The sequence below is a fragment of the Lycium barbarum genome, chromosome 4 (assembly GCF_019175385.1).
Source record: "Lycium barbarum isolate Lr01 chromosome 4, ASM1917538v2, whole genome shotgun sequence".
Taxonomy (NCBI): Eukaryota; Viridiplantae; Streptophyta; class Magnoliopsida; order Solanales; family Solanaceae; genus Lycium; species Lycium barbarum.
This window is the reverse complement of record NC_083340.1, coordinates 83431196-83449842: the sequence shown is the minus strand read 5'-3', so window position 1 is coordinate 83449842 and position 18647 is coordinate 83431196.

Here is an 18647-nt window from a genome sequence, read left to right as displayed (position 1 = left end):
ATCTTCTGTAATAACCTGTCAAGCCCAGAAAACTATGAACCTCCGTAGGTGTTGTAGGTCTTGGCCAAGTCTTTAAATCTTCAATCTTCTGGGCATCCACCGAATGCTATCAGCTGAAATAATATGCCCTAGAAAAGTCACAGAATTCAACCAAAACTTACACTTTGAGAATTTTGCATATAACTCCCGAGCCTGCAGAACTCTAAGGAAAACACAAAAATGATCTGCATGTTCTGCTTCAGATAGCGAATATACCAGGATATCATCGATAAACACAATCACAAATAGATCTAGGAAAGGCCTGACTACACCGTTCATCAAATCCATGAATATCGCCGGTGCATTAGTCAAACCGAATGGCATTACCCAAAATTTAAAATAACCATACCTGGTCTTGAAGGCCGTCTTCAGAATGTCCTTCTCTCTAACTCTCACCTAGTGATACCCGGATCTTAAATCTCTTTTTGAGAATATGCCTCCGGAAGTTCGGCGAGCTAGAGCCGATAAGTTCTTAAATTTGAGGCAAGGTAGTATGAGTGCTCTAGAGTATAGTCTCCGCTTCAATTCCTTGGCTAGGTATGCTTTGGCCATGGTAGCGGACATGGGTGACCGAGTGCACCGATTTGTGAAAGGCCTAGGGCCATACTTGATGGATAGATGCCTGACTGCGTCCCTTCAGGACGGTATGGGTATTGCGCGCATTCAGGCCCCTTCTTAGAACTTAGAAGAAAGCTTGCAACAGCAGAGAAGTGAACGCGAGAAAGATAGGGGATATGGCAAGAGGGCTAGATCTTTGGCTCCGACGAGCAAGGTTAGAGGTGGGCACAGGCAGCAGTTCCCCAGACATTCAGGCTATTCCATGACCAGTGCACCCCCAAGGTTTTCAGGCCAGAGATTTGATAGATCTACTCGTTCAGGGACGAGTCCGAGTTTTTCAAGGTCCCAGTTTAGAGGTGATTCGGGTCAGGCTAGGCCACCCGTGCCACGGTGTTCCCAGTGTGGGAAGTTGCATTGGGGTCAATGCTGATCAGGTTCAGATGGTTGCTATTCATGTGGTCGACCAGGCCATATCATGCGTGATTGCCCCGCAGTTCATGGTAGAGGTAGGATCCAGCCTGCAGGGTCGGTAGCCGGATCTTCAGCATCTATATGCCCTATGGGGGCAGGTTCACATGCACCAGTCGGCCATGGTAGAGGCAGAGGGAGAGTTCCCAGTTCTAGCGGTCCTGAGCACCGTGTTTATGCTTTGGCTGGACGCCAAGATCTTGAGTCTTCTCCTGACGTGGTTACAAGTATATTTTTGGTATTCTATCATGATGTATATGCTTTGATTGATCCGGGATCCACATTTTCATATGTTACCCCTTATGTTGCGGGTCAATTTAGAGTCGAACCGGAGTCGATCGAACCTTTTGAGGTGTCTACACCCATGGGTGAATCGGTAATAGCTAGTTGAGTATATAGAAATTGTGTAATTATGATTTGTGATCGTCGTACCATGATTGACTTGCATGAGTTAGAAATGGTGGATTTTGATGTTATTATGGGCATGGATTGGTTGGCTTCTTGCTATGCCAATGTTGATTGTAGAATGAAAATGGTTCGTTTCCAATTTCCGGGAGAACCAGTTTTAGAATGGAAAGGGAATACGGCGTCACCAAAAGGTAGGTTTATTTCCTATCTAAAGGCAAGGAAAAGGATTACGAAAGGTTGCATTTGTCATCTAGTTCGGGTTCAAGATTTAGAAGCTGAATCGCCAACTCTTCAGTTAGTTCCTGTAGTGAATGAATTTCCGAATGTGTTTCCGGAAGAGCTTCCAGGCCTTCCTCCCGAGCGGGAGATTGATTTTTCCATTGATGTGTTGCCAGGCACTAAGCCTATATCTATCCCTCCCTATAGAATGGCACCTGCAGAATTGAAAAAGTTGAAGGAGCAATTGAAATATTTTCTTGATAAAGGCTTTATTAGGCCTAGTTCATCCCCATGGGGAGCACCAGTATTGTTCGTCCGAAAGAAGGATGGCTCCTTGAGAATGTGCATTGATTACTGGCAATTGAATAAAGTAACGATTAAGAATAAATATCCTCTTTCGAGGATTGATGACTTATTTGATCAATTGCAAGGTGCCAGATGGTTTTCAAAGATTGATTTGAGGTCCGGGTATCATCAAGTAAGAGTGAGGGAGACAGATATCCCTAAGACAGCCTTCAGAACAAGATATGGTCATTTTGAGTTCCGAGTAATGTCATTTGGGCTAACGAATGTGCCGGTGGTATTTATGGATTTGATGAATAATGTGTTCAGGCCCTTCCTGGATTTGTTTGTGATTGTATTTATCGACGCTATCTTGGTGTATTCTAGATCCGAGGCAGAACATGCAGATCATTTGCGTACTGTCCTTGGAGTTCTTCGAGCTCGAGAATTGTTTGCAAAATTTTCTAAATGTGAGTTTTGGTTGAACTCAGTGGCATTTCTGGGGCATATTGTTGCAACCGATGGTATTCGAGTGGATAGTCAAAAGATTGAGGCCGTGAAGACTTGGCCAAGGCCCACAACTCCTACGGAGGTTCGTAGTTTTCTGGGCTTAGCAGGTTATTACAGGAGGTTTGTTGAAGGCTTTTCTTCTATTTCTGCACCGCTCAAAAAATTGACCCAGAAATCGGTAAAGTTTCAATGGACAGATGCTTGTGAACGTAGTTTCCAAGAGTTAAAGGGTAGATTGACTTCTGCCCCAGTTTTGACACTTACAGAGGGATTGGAAGGATATGTTGTCTATTGATATGCTTCAAGTGTTGGGCTAGGCTGTGTATTGATGCAACATGGTAAAGTTATTGTGTATGCTTCAAGGCAATTGCGGAAGCATGAGCAGAATTATCCTACCCATGATTTAGAATTGGCCGCAGTGGTTCATGCATTAAAAATATGGAGACATTATTTATATGGTGTCCATGTGGATATTTATACAGATCATAAGAGCCTTCAGTATATCTTCAAGCAGAAAGAGTTAAATTTGCGGCAACGACGATGGTTGGAATTGTTAAAAGACTATGATGTTGATATCTTGTATCACCCCGGAAAGGCAAATGTTGTGGCTGATGCTCTTAGCCATAGATCGATGGGAATTTTATTTGAAGTACGACCAGAGAAGAGAGAAATGACCCGTGAGCTCCAACAGCTAGCTAGCCTAGGGGTCCGAGTAGTGGACTCTGGTAGCAAGGGGACTACTATTCAGAATTCTGCAGTCTAGTCGCTAGTAGTAGAAGTGAAGGAGCGGCAATATGAAGATCCCATGCTAATGCAGTACAGATATTCCCTCCCTCAGAAAGGGGAGTCGCCATTTGATATTTCAAGAGACGGAGTTCTCCGATGCCGAGGCAGATTATGTGTCTCGATGTGGCAGATTTACGCCACCAAATATTGAGAGAAGCTCATTGTTCCCGTTATTCTGTTCACCCCGGAGCGACGTAAATGTATCATGATCTTAAGTCTATATATTGGTGGAATGGAATGAAGAAAGATATAGCGGAATTCGTAACTCAATGTCGTAACTGTCAACAAGTGAAAATCGAGCATCAAAAGCCGGGTGGATTGTTGCAAGCTATAGAAATCCCAACTTAGAAGTGGGAAGTGATTAACATGGATTTCATTTCAGGCTTACCTCGTTCTAGACGCAAGCATCACTCTATATGGGTGATTATGGATAGGCTCACGAAGTCATCTCATTTTTTACCAGTCAGAACGACCTATGTGGCAGAAGATTATGCAAAGCTTTATCTTAATGAGATAGTGAGACTCCATGGTGTTCCAGTATCTATTATCTCAGACAGAGGGACTCAGTTTACAGCTAATTTTTGGAAGTCTTTCCAAGAGGGTCTGGGGACCCAAGTGAGCCTTAGCACGGCGTTTCATCCACAGACCGATGGACAAGCTGAACGTACCATTCAGACTCTTGAAGATATGTTACGGGCATGTATGCTAGATTTTGGAGGAAATTGGGATGACCATTTGCCACTCATTGAATTTGCTTACAATAATAGTTATCATTCTAGCATTCAAATGGCACCGTATGAAGCTTTATATGGGCAAAAGTGTAGATCCCCAATTGGGTGGTTTGAAACAGGAGAGACTAAATTATAGGGCCAGACTTGGTCCAGCAAGCTATAGAGAAAGTTGAGCTCATCTAAGATCGGTTGTTAGTAGCCCAAAGTCGCCAAAAGTCCTATGCGGATAATCGTCAAAGAGACTTGGAGTTCAAAGTGAAAGATTGGGTATTCTTGAAAGTGTCGCCTATGAAGGGTGTAATGAGATTTGGCAAGGGAAGCTTAGTCCCCGGTATATTGGGCCTTATGAGATCGTGCGCAAAGTGGGAAAAGTGGCCTGTGAATTAGATCTACCTCCGGATTTGGAGTCAGTCCATCCAGTTTTCCATGTCTCGATGCTTCGGAAATGTGTAGGAGATCCTACTAAGATCATGCCAATAAGTGATGTGCAAGTGACAGAAACGTTGACTTATGAAGAAGTGCCTATTGCCATACTAGATAGGCAAGTACGGAGGCTTAGAAACAAAGAAGTATCCTTGGTTAAGGTTCTATGGAGGAGCAGTAAATGAGAGGAAATGACATGGGAAGCGGAAGAAAGCATGCGATCCAGATACCCGCATCTATTTCAGCCCGTGGAAGAAATCCAAGATGAGATGTCAAGATTATAAGGTATGTATGTTTTCCTTTATGCTTTTTTTGGGTCGTGTGTGGCCAAATTTTTATGCTATTGTGTTGTGTCCCTATGAGGCATCAATATTATGGGTTGTTGTGACAGGATGGTAGTGCCATATTATAGGGGAAACTCTGGCAAAATTTTTATAGAATTCCCGAACACTTTAACATTCGAGGACGAATGTTCTTAAGGGGGGAAGAATGTTACACCTCGGAAGTAAATGAACTAGTTAGGGGTGCAAGTATACGATATTTCCATGAGTACGAAATGGCATTTGATGACCCTAAGTGAGATTTCAAAGGCATCCGATGTAAGACGAGAAAGTTGGCTAAGATAAGGTAAAGTATTTGATAAGTATTGGAAAGGAAATGCGAGTAATGAGTTAACGAGAACTTAATGGTGTCTTGGAGAAGTGTGATAACGTCCCTTAGATTGGTATTGAAGTGTTGAACAAGTGTTAAGAAGGTTCCACAAGGATTGGAGATCAAACGAATCGACGAAGCGGACTTCGGAACCCCTGGGAGTTATACGCCCAAACATACTGGCCGTATAATTTATACGGTCCGTATGTTTGGGACCGTATAACCAACCCAGCAAGGCCAAAGTTTCTGGACCAAATGTATGACCAAACATACGGCCCGTACAATTTATACGGACCGTATGTTGGTCCGTATATTTGGTCGGGACAGATTTTGGCGCAATAAATGAAAGGGCCAATTTATATTTCATTTCATTTCCCTTGCCACCCCTTCTCTCTAAAACATCTCTCTACATATATTCCACAAGAATTCAAGGATATTTGGTGATCAACAACATAAATCAAGGGAATCAAGTGTAAGAAAACCATCAAAGATCATCTAAGGTCAAGAAATCCTAATGGAGATAAACTAGGGTTTTGCTCAAAGTGGAGTATTATCAACTAAGGCTCGTTCCTACGACATCTAAGGTAAGATTCATGATAATTATATATTGCTTAAGGTATTGGAGATTTGAAATACTTGGATTGTAGAAAGGTATGGTAAAATGGGTCATGAATGTTGAATAGTACCACTTTGAGATATAGTTTGGATTGAATCATGATTGTTGTTGTGTTGTGACATGAATGGGTTATAAATGACGTTAAGATCATGAATTAGACATTGTATGTGAATGGACGAAATCATGTGTTATGATCTTGAATATGAAGAATTGTAAGTGAATCGAGAATATGGGTAATGTAGGTGACTAAAGGCTATTATTATAGTATTGCGAATGTATTATTGACGTTTGGGAGTTGATATACGTTATGGAGAAATGTCGTATAAATAGAGGAGATGCTGTCCGATTTCCTCTAGTTTTAGTCATATATGTTAACTATCAATTCTAATGATAGTATGACTTTAATGAATGTAGAAACGCTAGCATTGGAGGAGAACGCGCAAGTGTAAAATAGTTGATCGGAAAAGGTATGTAAGGCTAACCATTCTTTCATAAGGCATGGTTCTTGGGCCAAACATCTAAATATTCCATAAGTCTATGATGTCTCATAAATGATTCGATCTTCCGAGCTATTAAGCTCACGAGTCTTGATGTTCTACGATTGTACCAAGTTCCTCGTATGACGAGTAAGCCTATAAAGATAAGTGTGATGAATGATGATAATAGCAATAATGATAACGATGACGATGAGGATAGTAATGATAATAGTAAATATGCTTATGAGCTAGATGTATGTATGCCCTTGTGTGGCTACTATGAAACACCGAGCTTATATGGCCGGGTAGTATATGTATAGATGTATATGTATGTATGTTTACGTAACGCGCGCACACTACTGCAGTTGGGTATGGACAACACTGAGCCTTGGTAGGGCCAGGTACGTGTAACACTGAGCCTTGGTTGGCCAGGTATGTATGATCACCGAGCCTATATATGGTCGGGTACGTGAAACACCGATCCTACGTGGTCGGGTATGTTATATAAGGATATGTATGAAACACCGATCCTACGTGGTCGGGTATGCTATGTAAATGTTGTGTGTATGACATGATTATGTATATGATATGAATACGAATATGATATGACCATGTATATGAATGTGAATAAGGGCATGTTTACGAATACGAGCACAAATATGGTACGAGTACTATTGTGGAATACAGACAATGATGTATGTACACAAATACGTATTAGAAATGGAAAGTTCCTATGAAAGGCAAGTAAGTGCATATGACGATGATACTGCCATCTCTCATTCTATGCTATTTCTTATGTTGCTATTTATGCTTCTATATTGATGTTGATCATGCTTTACATACTCAGTACATTCTTCGTACTGACGTCCTTTTGTTTGTGGACGTTGCGTCATGCCCGCAGGTGCACAGGGAGACAGGCTTGAACCATAGCTGCTTTCTCAGAGATTACCTAGCAGAGCTCTATTTCATTCGGAGCCATAGCTTTTGGGTACTCATTCTTTTGTGTACATAATTATGGGCACAGCGGGGTCCTGTCCCGCTCAGGTGATATGTTATACTCTTCTTAGAGGCTCGTAGTCACTTGTATATAGTTAGATATGTCTGGCCTTGTCGGCCCATATTTTGTATATCATTTTGATAGCCTTGTCGGCTCATGTACGTTGATGTGGCATGGATGCCAATCATTATATAAAGGCATTGTCGTCCAATGGGACTGGTATGATGAACGAATAGATTTATATGTTTAATTGTATGGCTCACCTAGATGTAAGAATAAAAGTGAGTTAAGGGGTTCCCGGGTGGGCTACCACCGGGTGCTCGTCGTGGCCCTCTAGACGGGTCGTGACAATTGGGTACATTATGCTAAAGGCAGCCTCATCTGGCCTGAATCACCCCTATACTGAGAACCCGAAGCTCTAAAACTCTGACTCGGTCAAGAGTGAATAGGTCGATAAAATCTCTGGCTCGCAAATTGTAGAGGTGCACTAGCAGCTGAATGGCATGAGTGCCTATAATACTGTTGCCTCTAACCTCCTCTGAATTCGTCCTGAGGATCTAGTCCTCTTACTATAACCCCTATCATGCTCATGCTCACTCCTCCGTTGTTGCTGCCGCTCTTTCAAGTTTTGGGCTTGGGCCTGAATGCGAGAAATATCCATTCCCTCCTAAAGTGAAGTTGTCAAACAATCATCAATCAAATGTGGCCCCAACCCATTCACAAACCCGTGCACACAATCTCCTATATCAGCTACCATAGCTGGAGCATACCTGGCCAAAGAATTAAAACGAAGGCTATACTCTAGGGCACTCATATTCCCTTGTCTAAGATTCAAGAATCTATCAGCTTTAGCCCATCGAACCTCAGGCGCCAAATAGTGTAGGAGAAAAGCATTTACAAACTCTTGCCATACTGGTGGAGGTGCATTAACTCCTCTAGAAGACATCCAAATAGTATACCAATGAACCGCAACATCCTGTAATCTATAGGAGGCCAACTCTACTGACTCAACATCCGAAGCATGTATTACCCGTAATGTTCTCAACATCCCATCTATGAAATTCTGTGGGTCCTCACCCGATTTTGGCCTAAAGAATTTTCGAGGGTTCAAACTAATGAAATCACGGGCTCTGGCACTGACAGCTCTATCACCATGACCCGTACCTTGCCGCTAGGCCTGAACGGCGACTAACTAGGTCAGCAAATGGATGGCCTCTCTCATATCCTAACAAAAGGCATCCGATGGAGGAACTGGGGTGTTGGAGCTGGAGCTGAGGCTCTTCCGTGCTCCTCTGAAATGGGTGGAGTATGTGAGGACCGAGATGGAACCTCATTCTGAGACTCACCCTCATCAACCTCTATAGACGGTACCCATTCAGTCCTCCTACCTACCACTGTCTTTCCCTTCTAGGCTGCTGTAGCTTTTCGCTTCACAGGCATCGCTGAAAACATAACGCACAGTTAGTAAAAGGGAAATTCTTATGTCATGGCTCTATTTCATGATCTATGACGAGGAATAAATGTCAATCATTCTTAAATGCTCGCAGCCTCCTGTTTAAAGTGTGGCATGCTTCACACCCACAAACAAGACTCTAATGGACACGGCTCGTAGACACGCCCTAGGATGAACTGCTCTGATACCACTTTTGTCACGACCCAACCGGGAGGCCATGACGGGTACCCAAAACTAACGTCCTGAGCACCTCTTAACATACTTCTCATAATCATATCTAGGTGAGCCACATGGCTAACTCATAATTACCACAAACTAAAAAGAGACAAGTTCCATCGAACATATGCACATCTATATAAACATCATTAACTACGCCCATATGAACAAGCTGACAAGGCTGCCAAATGATATACAAAAATATAAACCGACAAGGTTATTGGATATCTAGCTATGTACATCTGTCTGAGCCTCTACATGGAGTATGTAATATCATAAAGAAGGGACAGGACCCCGCTAGGCCCAAGTATGTACAGAAAAGAATAATACCAACTAAATTGCAGCTCTGGATCAAATGGAGCACTTTTATGCAATCACTGAGGAAGCAGCCTAGGGTCTGGTTCGTCTACCTGCGGGCATGAACGCAATGTCCACAAACAAAAAGATGTCAGTACGAACAATGTTCTAAGTATGTAAGGCTTGAATAGCAACATGATGAAAACATAAAGATAACATAAGATAAAGAGATCAATTTATGCCTCATATTACCTCTTAATACGACTGTCATGCATAATTAACCTTTCTCTAGAGGTGATACTTCATACATATACATATAATGATACCGTACCCGGACAATAGGCTCGGTGTGATGTGTACCCGGCCATAATGGGACTCAGTGTTACACGTGCCTGGCCATAACAGGACTCGGTGTTATTCGTACCCGGCCATAACAAGGCTCGGTATTATTTGTACCCAACTGCAGTGGTGTACACAATAGTTATCGTACCCAGCCATATAGGCTCGGTGTAAGAAAATAGCTATATATACATATATGGCATACATGAGAATCCAAAGGAAGCATTACAACTCTATCGCAGTGACATAAGGTCAGTGAGCCTCCGATTACCATTATTGAATCATCATGATGACTATACCTTTCCATAGAGGATCAACTATCATAAAATGATATCAACGATGATGAGAAAGATCAACAATATCATGAGAACTTTGAGGGTCATGCGCATTCTAGCATTTCTAGGAAATAGGACATTATCAATATCATAGACAGATTCACTATAAGGACATCATGCCTTTAGAAAGAAAGGGTTAGCCTTAACATACCTTGACATCTCCTTAATTGATTAACGTTCTCCTCCCAAGCCCGCAAATCTACATTCAAGAGGATTCATACTAAGGTTAAGTTTTGAAAACACTCTTAAGTTGAAACTAGTGTAATTAACAAGCTAGGGGAATTTGGGCAGCACTTCCCCTATTTTATCGACTTCCTACAAATTACCAAACAACTCCCAAACAACAATTATAACATCCAAAATACCATAATCAAGAAGTTATATTAAATTTAATCTCAAAATTATCCAAAATCCCCTTTCAAGTTCACCTCATAGTCATCAGCTTCACTTCAACACTTTTTGACTCCTCTTCTATGATTCTTTCCTCTCCAAAACTTGCTAAACCTTTAAATCAACTTAATAATGTAAATAGGGCGAATAAAATAACTTATAATGTAAGAACTTCAACTTACTCAACTCCTCCAAGGATCAAGTTCTTCACCACCTTAGGGAGAAATAAGAACAATCACCTTCCATGGATTATCTTGAGGTTTTGATTTTCTCTCTTGATGGTATGGAAGGTTTTGGAGTATTGTGGAACCTTCAAGAACTCCCAAGAACTCTCTAGAAATATGGGGAAATAAGTGTGGGAGGTTGATATGAAAATGGGATCTTTTGGGATTTAAAAAGGTTTCAAGTTCCCCCCCCCCCCCCCCCCGGCATCAATTTGCGGTGGAGATGCAGCTCAGCATATTGGATATGCGGTTGCATCTCCCCTCCTCTCCATGGGGAGGAGGTTGGGAAGTGAGAGATGCAAATTTGGTGAGTTTGTGGCCTGTTTCCTGGACAGCAAACTGGTCCACAAACTTCGATGTTCGGCGAAAATGCATTCTTTTTTATTCGTTTGACCTCCAATCCTTATGAAACCTTCTTGGCACTTGCATAAAATTTCATTAACCATCTAAGGGTACCTATAGCTCCCCCTCAAGGTAATGCAAAGAAATTTATAACTCAAATGATCCAAAATCTTCCCAAAACATGACTAACTTTTCTAGTCCTTCAACAAACTTACTTTCGCCGCTTCATATGACTTTGAAACCTCAAGGAACATACTTTAAAATTGTTAGATACCCTCCTTATCCTTATAATGGCTTCATGTCCACTTTGAGCTTATGTTAGATTACTCATAATGCAAACGACGCAAAATTTCCAAGGTGTAACAAGACGTAGAATAAATACCCTACTTCATCTTAATTCATTCCATTTAGGCATTTTGGATTGGGAGCTCGACCTAAGGCAGCAATGGAGGATAGAGACCAAGACCCTTGCTATGATAAGTCCTAAACTCTCTTTTGACTCTATATCCTTCACTAGGAAGTTTTTAATGGCAGTTTGTTTGTTGGGGTAGAAGAGTGTGGCTACACACTCCATGAACCCTAATCTCCCTTTCATACTTTTCCTAAAATAAAACTTGTGGGTGGTTGTTTTATGATTGATTCTTGATGAAATAGGTTGCATAAAGATTAGGTAAACTAGTTTATTATATCAAAATTCCCCATTTTACCCTTCTATGCCTAAAAGTCTCAATTGGAGGGATTGGGTTGCCTAAAGATAGAAACTTTATGGTTTAGTGTGTGTATTCATGACTCATATTTGCGTGTATGATACGTGTTGAACAGATTGGAAATCATTTGGAGATTTGGCGAAGAAACGAGAGGACTTGGGGATTTTGAGCTTCAATTCCAGGCATGTTGAGACAGTAAACCCTATTTTTGTGTGTGTTGGTCTAAAATGAATCTAATAAGAGGGTCACGAGGTATTTAAAGGGGATTACAATACTTTTGAGGTGACGAGCACCTGTATCGGATATCGGTCATCATGTTAAGGGTATTTGCGCACTTTAAATTGTATAGTGGTATGAAAGCCATGCTTTGGGCACTAGCTAATAGAATAGTACGATCCCTTAGATCTCTAAGTAGGGTTTGATGCCCGTACTTTATGCCTCTTATTATTGTTGCCTGTCTTGTCTGTTCGTGTGCATATCACTCATATATCCTCGTTGAAATAAAAAAAAAAAAAAGTAAAACGGTGAAGCCTTTATGATATTGTGAACATAAGAATGGATTTCATGGTTTTATACTTGTTCTTGACTTGATGCATTCCATATTCATGCTTTTCATGTATCCATGCATACGATTTGAGGATATGATTGTGAATCCGATGGGATCTATTTCCAGACGAGTAATGATGTTTTGGAAAGTTCTATTGGTACTTGAGCCCGGTTGGCTAAGAGACATGTTATTGAGTTGTGATGCGATTGAGGCCATGATTCAAGGAAATTACTAGAGCGGTGATATATGAGCCTCATGAGCCCCCCATGGGTCACGATTCGTTAATATTCGAATGTGTGTATATCGAGAAGTGGAAATAAAGGCCTTGCATTGCATTTGCATATCATTCATCTTATCTTATAATTATTGTTGTGATTGCTGGTATTTGACTTGCCATATCTTGAATTATACTTGCTATTTGAGCTTATTTGTTAAAGTATGGCTATCTTGTGATTTGGCACCTATTTGTGATGTGAGTTAATCAGTTAGGATAAGGTCATCTGACACACGAGTAACATGAGTGAGTGTAGGAATACTTAATTTAATTGATGCTTTGAATCATCAGTAAAATGAGCTTAGAGAGTCGATGGAACTTTAGGATAGAAGTTTTATTAAGGCTTTTGTAATGGCAAACCTCATAATTGGCTAGCCTAATTGGAAAGAACAGGTTTTGTATACGCTCAGTGTGTGATAGAGTTAACTAAGTCTATATGGTAATATGAAATGTTGGAAACGATAAGTGAGATGGTGTTGAACTTGTTAACTGTAATACTTCCTCCTTATATCTCTTGTATTAATCTTGGTTAAGTGAAGTGGTAAGTGGTGTTGACCAGCAATCATCTTTGTGTCATTTAGGGACGACCGATGATGCTGCTGAGTATTGTTGTTTTGTACTCACGCTACAATTGCTACATCTTTTTATGGTGCAAGTATGATTGATGTTTGGATCCGACATTCAGATGTGGTTGGAGTCCGTTCGAGAGCTTCAGGTGACCTAATTGTATTGTGCGTAGACCTCGGAATTCTCCTTTTGATTTATTTATACTCTATCTACTTTCTACTCGGATAGGTTGTTGTATAGAGTTGATTATGTTTAGGAAACTATTAGTGCTCAAGTACACTAATGACCAGGTTTTTGGGGTAATGTTTAGTCTTTTTCTTATTTTCGTAATATTATATAACTTGTATCAAATTGATTTGAGGTAATAAGAAAAGATAATTGTTTTACTCGATTTTCATATCGATTTAGTTGTTTTCGGGGTTGGCTTGCCAATGGTGGTAAAAGATAGGGCCCATCATTGTCACGACCCACCTCAGTAGGCGAACCCTTAACTCAACGTTCACAGTCAATAAATATAATAGCGGAAGAAGTAAAATGACGTAAGTCTCACAATATAATATAAATAAGTGCGGAAGTAAATGAATCCACCTCAAAATTTGGTCTGGTCATACAAGAGCATCTAAATCCGAATAACTCTGGTCTGAATATTAATACATAAAATGTCTCAAATCATGTCTTGAAAGAAAAGTAAGACATAAACAATAGAAGAGTCTTCCAAGTCAGCGGACGCCATGCTCACGCTGGAAAACTCAAGTAGAAGCTGAGGAGTCAATCAGCCACGAGTCATAAAAGTAGATCCGGCTAGATACTCTGCATTCATAAAAGAATGCGGCAAGTGCAGGTCAGTACAAACAACAATACTGGTAGGCATCATAGGCCAACTAAGCATAATTAACATAATTCAGAAAATAACGAAGATAAACGAGTAAACCGATCCAACGCATGGGACAATATAATCGTAACCGAGTATCCATCAACACCTATGTAAGTATCTACCCCCAATATAATAAGTCTGTGTATATATAATCCTGAACAAACAACACAATAGAATCAACAACACAATACATCATAATACAGTCATCACGACATTCACTCAAGTCATAATGCAATGCAATGCAATAATGGTATGAATGTGATGTCATGCCATGCTATGCAAATGAGATGTACACATGTACTCCGGACGGAAATATCGACGTCTCGGCAGCACAACCCAGTGTGACTCGCGAAGTCTGAGTGCCACCCGTCCCGGATGTTTGCCAAACAAACAGACAGGACCCTGGCTAATTGCTCACGGGGGGAGTCTCACCGGCACCACTCTGGGGGACCCACAGACCCCATGCACTAAAATCGAATTCGGGATAACATTGGAATCGGCCATGCACAACAATGCCCGAATATAACCATCGGACATCGGCCTCCTCACAATCACTCAAAAGAGTTGTCAACTATCAGTTTTATAAATCAACGATTCCGAAATTGAACCTCGGACATCGACCTCCTCACAATCACTCAAGTAAAAGAGTTTAGCAAGTATCAGTTTCATATAAACAACGATTTCGGAATAGATCTTCGGACATCAGCCTTTTTCACAATCACTCAAGTAAAAGAGTTTATCAAATATCAGTTTCGCTCAATCAACGACACCGGATAATCACCGGATATCAGCCATGCATGATAATATGAGAGAATGCGTGCAATGCATATGTCAATCATCAACAAGTAAGCTCAATATCAACGAGGTACGCCAACAATATATCAATAACTCAAGTACCAACAGTGGGTACGCCAATAATGTATCATAGTACAAATACCAACAACAGGTATGTCTATCCTATCCTAAATCAGGACAACAAGCGACATTCGCTATCTACCAACTACACATGGCATCAAGCCAACACAATTAAACGATCAAACACATATAACGGGGTGGCTAGTCCCAACACACATCAGGGCCTAACCTAATACAATATCCATCCCAACTTCACACCCGAAAGTTCACATGTTGTCTCCGACATCGTAATCTAAATATGTGATTCACTAGATTAAGTCTCACCAAAGGTAAACCATAACCTACCTGGACTGCGAAACTGCAACACCAACAAGTCACTCTATCGCCTTGCCCTTTCTCTAAAGCTTAGAACCAAAGTAGTCTAAGCACAATCGAATTCTAAATTAGAAATCATGAATAATGATACTAATACTGCTATGATATTAATTAGGACCATTTTAACCCTAGAAATTGGAGAAACGGGCCCACAAGGGCGAAACGGGAAATTCACGGGTAAAATACCAAATTGAATCCTAGGTAATCATAACCCCATCATTAATTGTTGATTTAGCTCAAGAATTATCCCCTAATCTGATTTCAAAAACCCCCAAATTGGGTATGAACCCTAATTCTCCAAATCCGAAATTCAACCTTAAAAGTGAAAGATATATGATTACTAAGCTTAGATTCATCACATTTTAACATTAACATCATCAATTTATCAAGTATACTCTTAGAGAAAAAATCTCCCAAAACTCTCCTTCAAATTCCATTTCTCAGGGATTGAAAAGGGAAGGAGAAAGTCTAAAATGATAGTGATTAAAGAGAAGTAAAGGATTAGACAAGGTTTTACCTCCAAGATTTCCTTCAATTTATCTCGAAGAAAAGTTTTCCCAAGCCCCAATATCGAGATATGAAATAATGAGGGTCTGAGACTCATTTAATGCACAGTCACTGCCCGTCACCACTGTTGCGGTAACTGGACCGCCCCAGCTGCCACCTGACCGCTTCAGCGGTCAAGCCAAAATGGCTGGGACCGCTTCAGCGGCAGGACTAATGCCCCAGTGGTGCCGCTGCTGCTGTGCTGGTGCTGCCAAAGCGAGCACCGGACACCAGAAACTTGGCCTAAGTTTTCGTTTTGACCCAATTTTTCGACTAACTCCTGAGGCCATCTGCTTACATACCAGATACCTAGTCCCACATAAAAACGCGCTACGAACGCGCCTGTGGCCTCAGAATTCGCAACGGAGGACTCGTTGATCGAGTCAACCACTGATGCCTTAATTTCCATTTCCCATTCAATGTCAATGCATCTGAATGGATTGGGAACCGAATCAAACGCACACACAAGTTCTAAACTACTATCCAGACCTCTCAAAATTGACGGAATTTCGAAAAAGGTTCGTTTGCCCAAAAGTCAACTTCGGGTCAACCACTTTCACTTTTAAGCCTATATTTTCACCAAAGTTACCCGAATCCAGTCTAGACACCTCGGGAAGTATGTCAACGGTCCCTTCGGGTCAAAAAGGAGCTAATCAATGCTCGGGAGAAGGCGAAAGTGCCAAAAGATCTATCACGACCAAACAGGTTGTTACATCAGATACCAATTGAACCGTTGCTCGGCCTCGAGCAAAGAAAAGAAGGAAAGTAGAGAAATACCTGAATCAGTGGACAACTGGTGATATCGGCTATGCATATCGGACTCAGTCTCCCAAGTAGCCTCTTTCACAGGGTGGTGCTTCCATTGCACCTTCACAAAAGCAATCTCCCTTGATCTCAACTTTCAAACCTGCCTATCCAAGATCTCTCTAGGCTCCTCCTCATAAGTAAAATTCTCATCAAGAAATATAGAATCCCAACGGACAATGTAGGTACCGTCGGAATGGTACTTCTTCAGCATCAAAATATGAAAGACCGGGTGAACTCCCGCCAAGCCTGGCGACAATTCTAACTCATAAGCTACATCACCTATACAATCCACGATCTCAAACGGGCCAATATATCTAGGGCTCAACTTGCCCCTCTTACCAAACCTCATAACACCCTTCATGGATGAAACCTTCAATAGAAGCTGATCACCAATAGCAAACTTCAAATCCCGAACCTTCCGATTCGCATACATCTTCTGCCGGCTCTGGGCCGCCACGAGTTTGGCCTGAATAACTCTCACTCTATCAAGGGACTCTCTCAATAGATCTGTGCTCCCCGGTCGAGCCTCGAACCCATCGAACCAACCAATCAGAGATCTACACCTCCTACCATATAAGGCCTCAAAGGCGTCATACTAATACTCGAATGATAAATATTGTTGTATGCAAACTCCACCAAGGGAAAGTGCTGATCCCAATGACCACCAAAGTCGATAACACACGCTCTAAACATTTCTTCGAGCACCTGAATGGTCTGCTCGGACTGGCCATCGTTCTGGGGATGGAAGGTTGTACTAAAGTCCAATCGGGTACCCAACTTATCATGAAATGCTCTCCAGAATCGGGAGGTGAAGATAGTACCCCAATCAGATATAACAGAAATAGGGATCCCATGTAATCTCACAATATCCCAAATATACATCTTGGCTGACTTCTTCGCGGTATAAGAAACCTGAACCGGAACAAAGTGAGCAAACTTAGTCAATCGATCCACTATCACCCAAATAGAATCAAACTTGCCAAGGGTCTTCGGAAGACTCGTGACAAAATCCATGGTAATCCTCTCCCACTTCCACTCGAGAATGGGCATCCTCTGAAACACCCCACCGGATCGCTGGTGCTCATACTTTACCTGTTGAAAATTTCCACACTTAGCCACAAAATCAACTATATCCCTCTTCATACGGCGCCACCAATAGTGTTGTCTCAAGTCACGGTACATCTTAGTCACTCCCAGATGAATGGAACAGCGAGAGCTGTGGGCCTCAGATAAGATCAACTGAATCAGGTCACCAACATAAGGAACGCATACGTGTCCCTCTAATCCTCAGAATGCCCTCAGAATCAATCACGACCTCCTTGGCCTCACCTCTCGACACCCTATCTCGGATCTTGCTCAACTGAGAATCCTCAAACTGATGATCCTTGATCCGATCCAATAACGATGATCTTGCCTCTATACAAGCCAAAATCCTGCCCAGGGTCGAGATGTTGAGACGGATAAAGCTGTTGGCTAGAGTCTGAATCTCCATGGCAAACGGATGCTCGGAAACAACCAAACGAGCTAAACTCCCCATACTCACTGCCTTGCGACTCAAGGCATCAGCATCCACATTGGCCTTACCAGGGTGATACAGAATAGAGATGTCATAATCCTTCAGGAGCTCCATCCATCGCGGCTGCCTGGAATTAAGATCTCTCTAGGTAAACACATGTTGAAGGCTACGGTGATCGGTAAAAACCTCACAATGGACACCGTACAAGTAATGCCTCCAAAGCTTCAAAACGAAGACTACAACTAACAACTCCAAATCATGGGTAGGGTAATTCTTCTTGTGAACTTTCAACTGACGGGAAGCATATGCTATCACCCTACCCTCCTGCATCAACATCGTACCCAAATCCATACGGGAAGCATCACAATAGATCGGGAAGTCCTTGCCCTCCACAGGTAAGGCTAGGATCAGGGTTGTGGTCAAAAGAAGCTTGAGCTTTTGAAAACTCTCCTCACAATCATCCGTCCACTAGAAGGGAATATCCTTTTGAGTCAATCTAGTCAAGGACGAAGCAATGGCAGCAAAACGCTTCACAAAACGACGGTAATAACTGGCCAAACCGATAAAACTATGAATCTCGGTAACGGTAGTGGGCCTCGCCCAACCCCTCACAGCCTCAATCTTTTATGGATCAACCATAATCCCCTCCTTGGACACTACATGGCCCAAGAATGCTATAGACTCTAACCAGAACTCACACTTAGAAAATTTAGCAAACAAACTATGTTTCTTCAACAACCCAAGGACGGTACGAAGATGGCTCTCATGCTCCACTCTACTCTTGGAATACGCCAAGATGTCATCAATTAACACAATCAC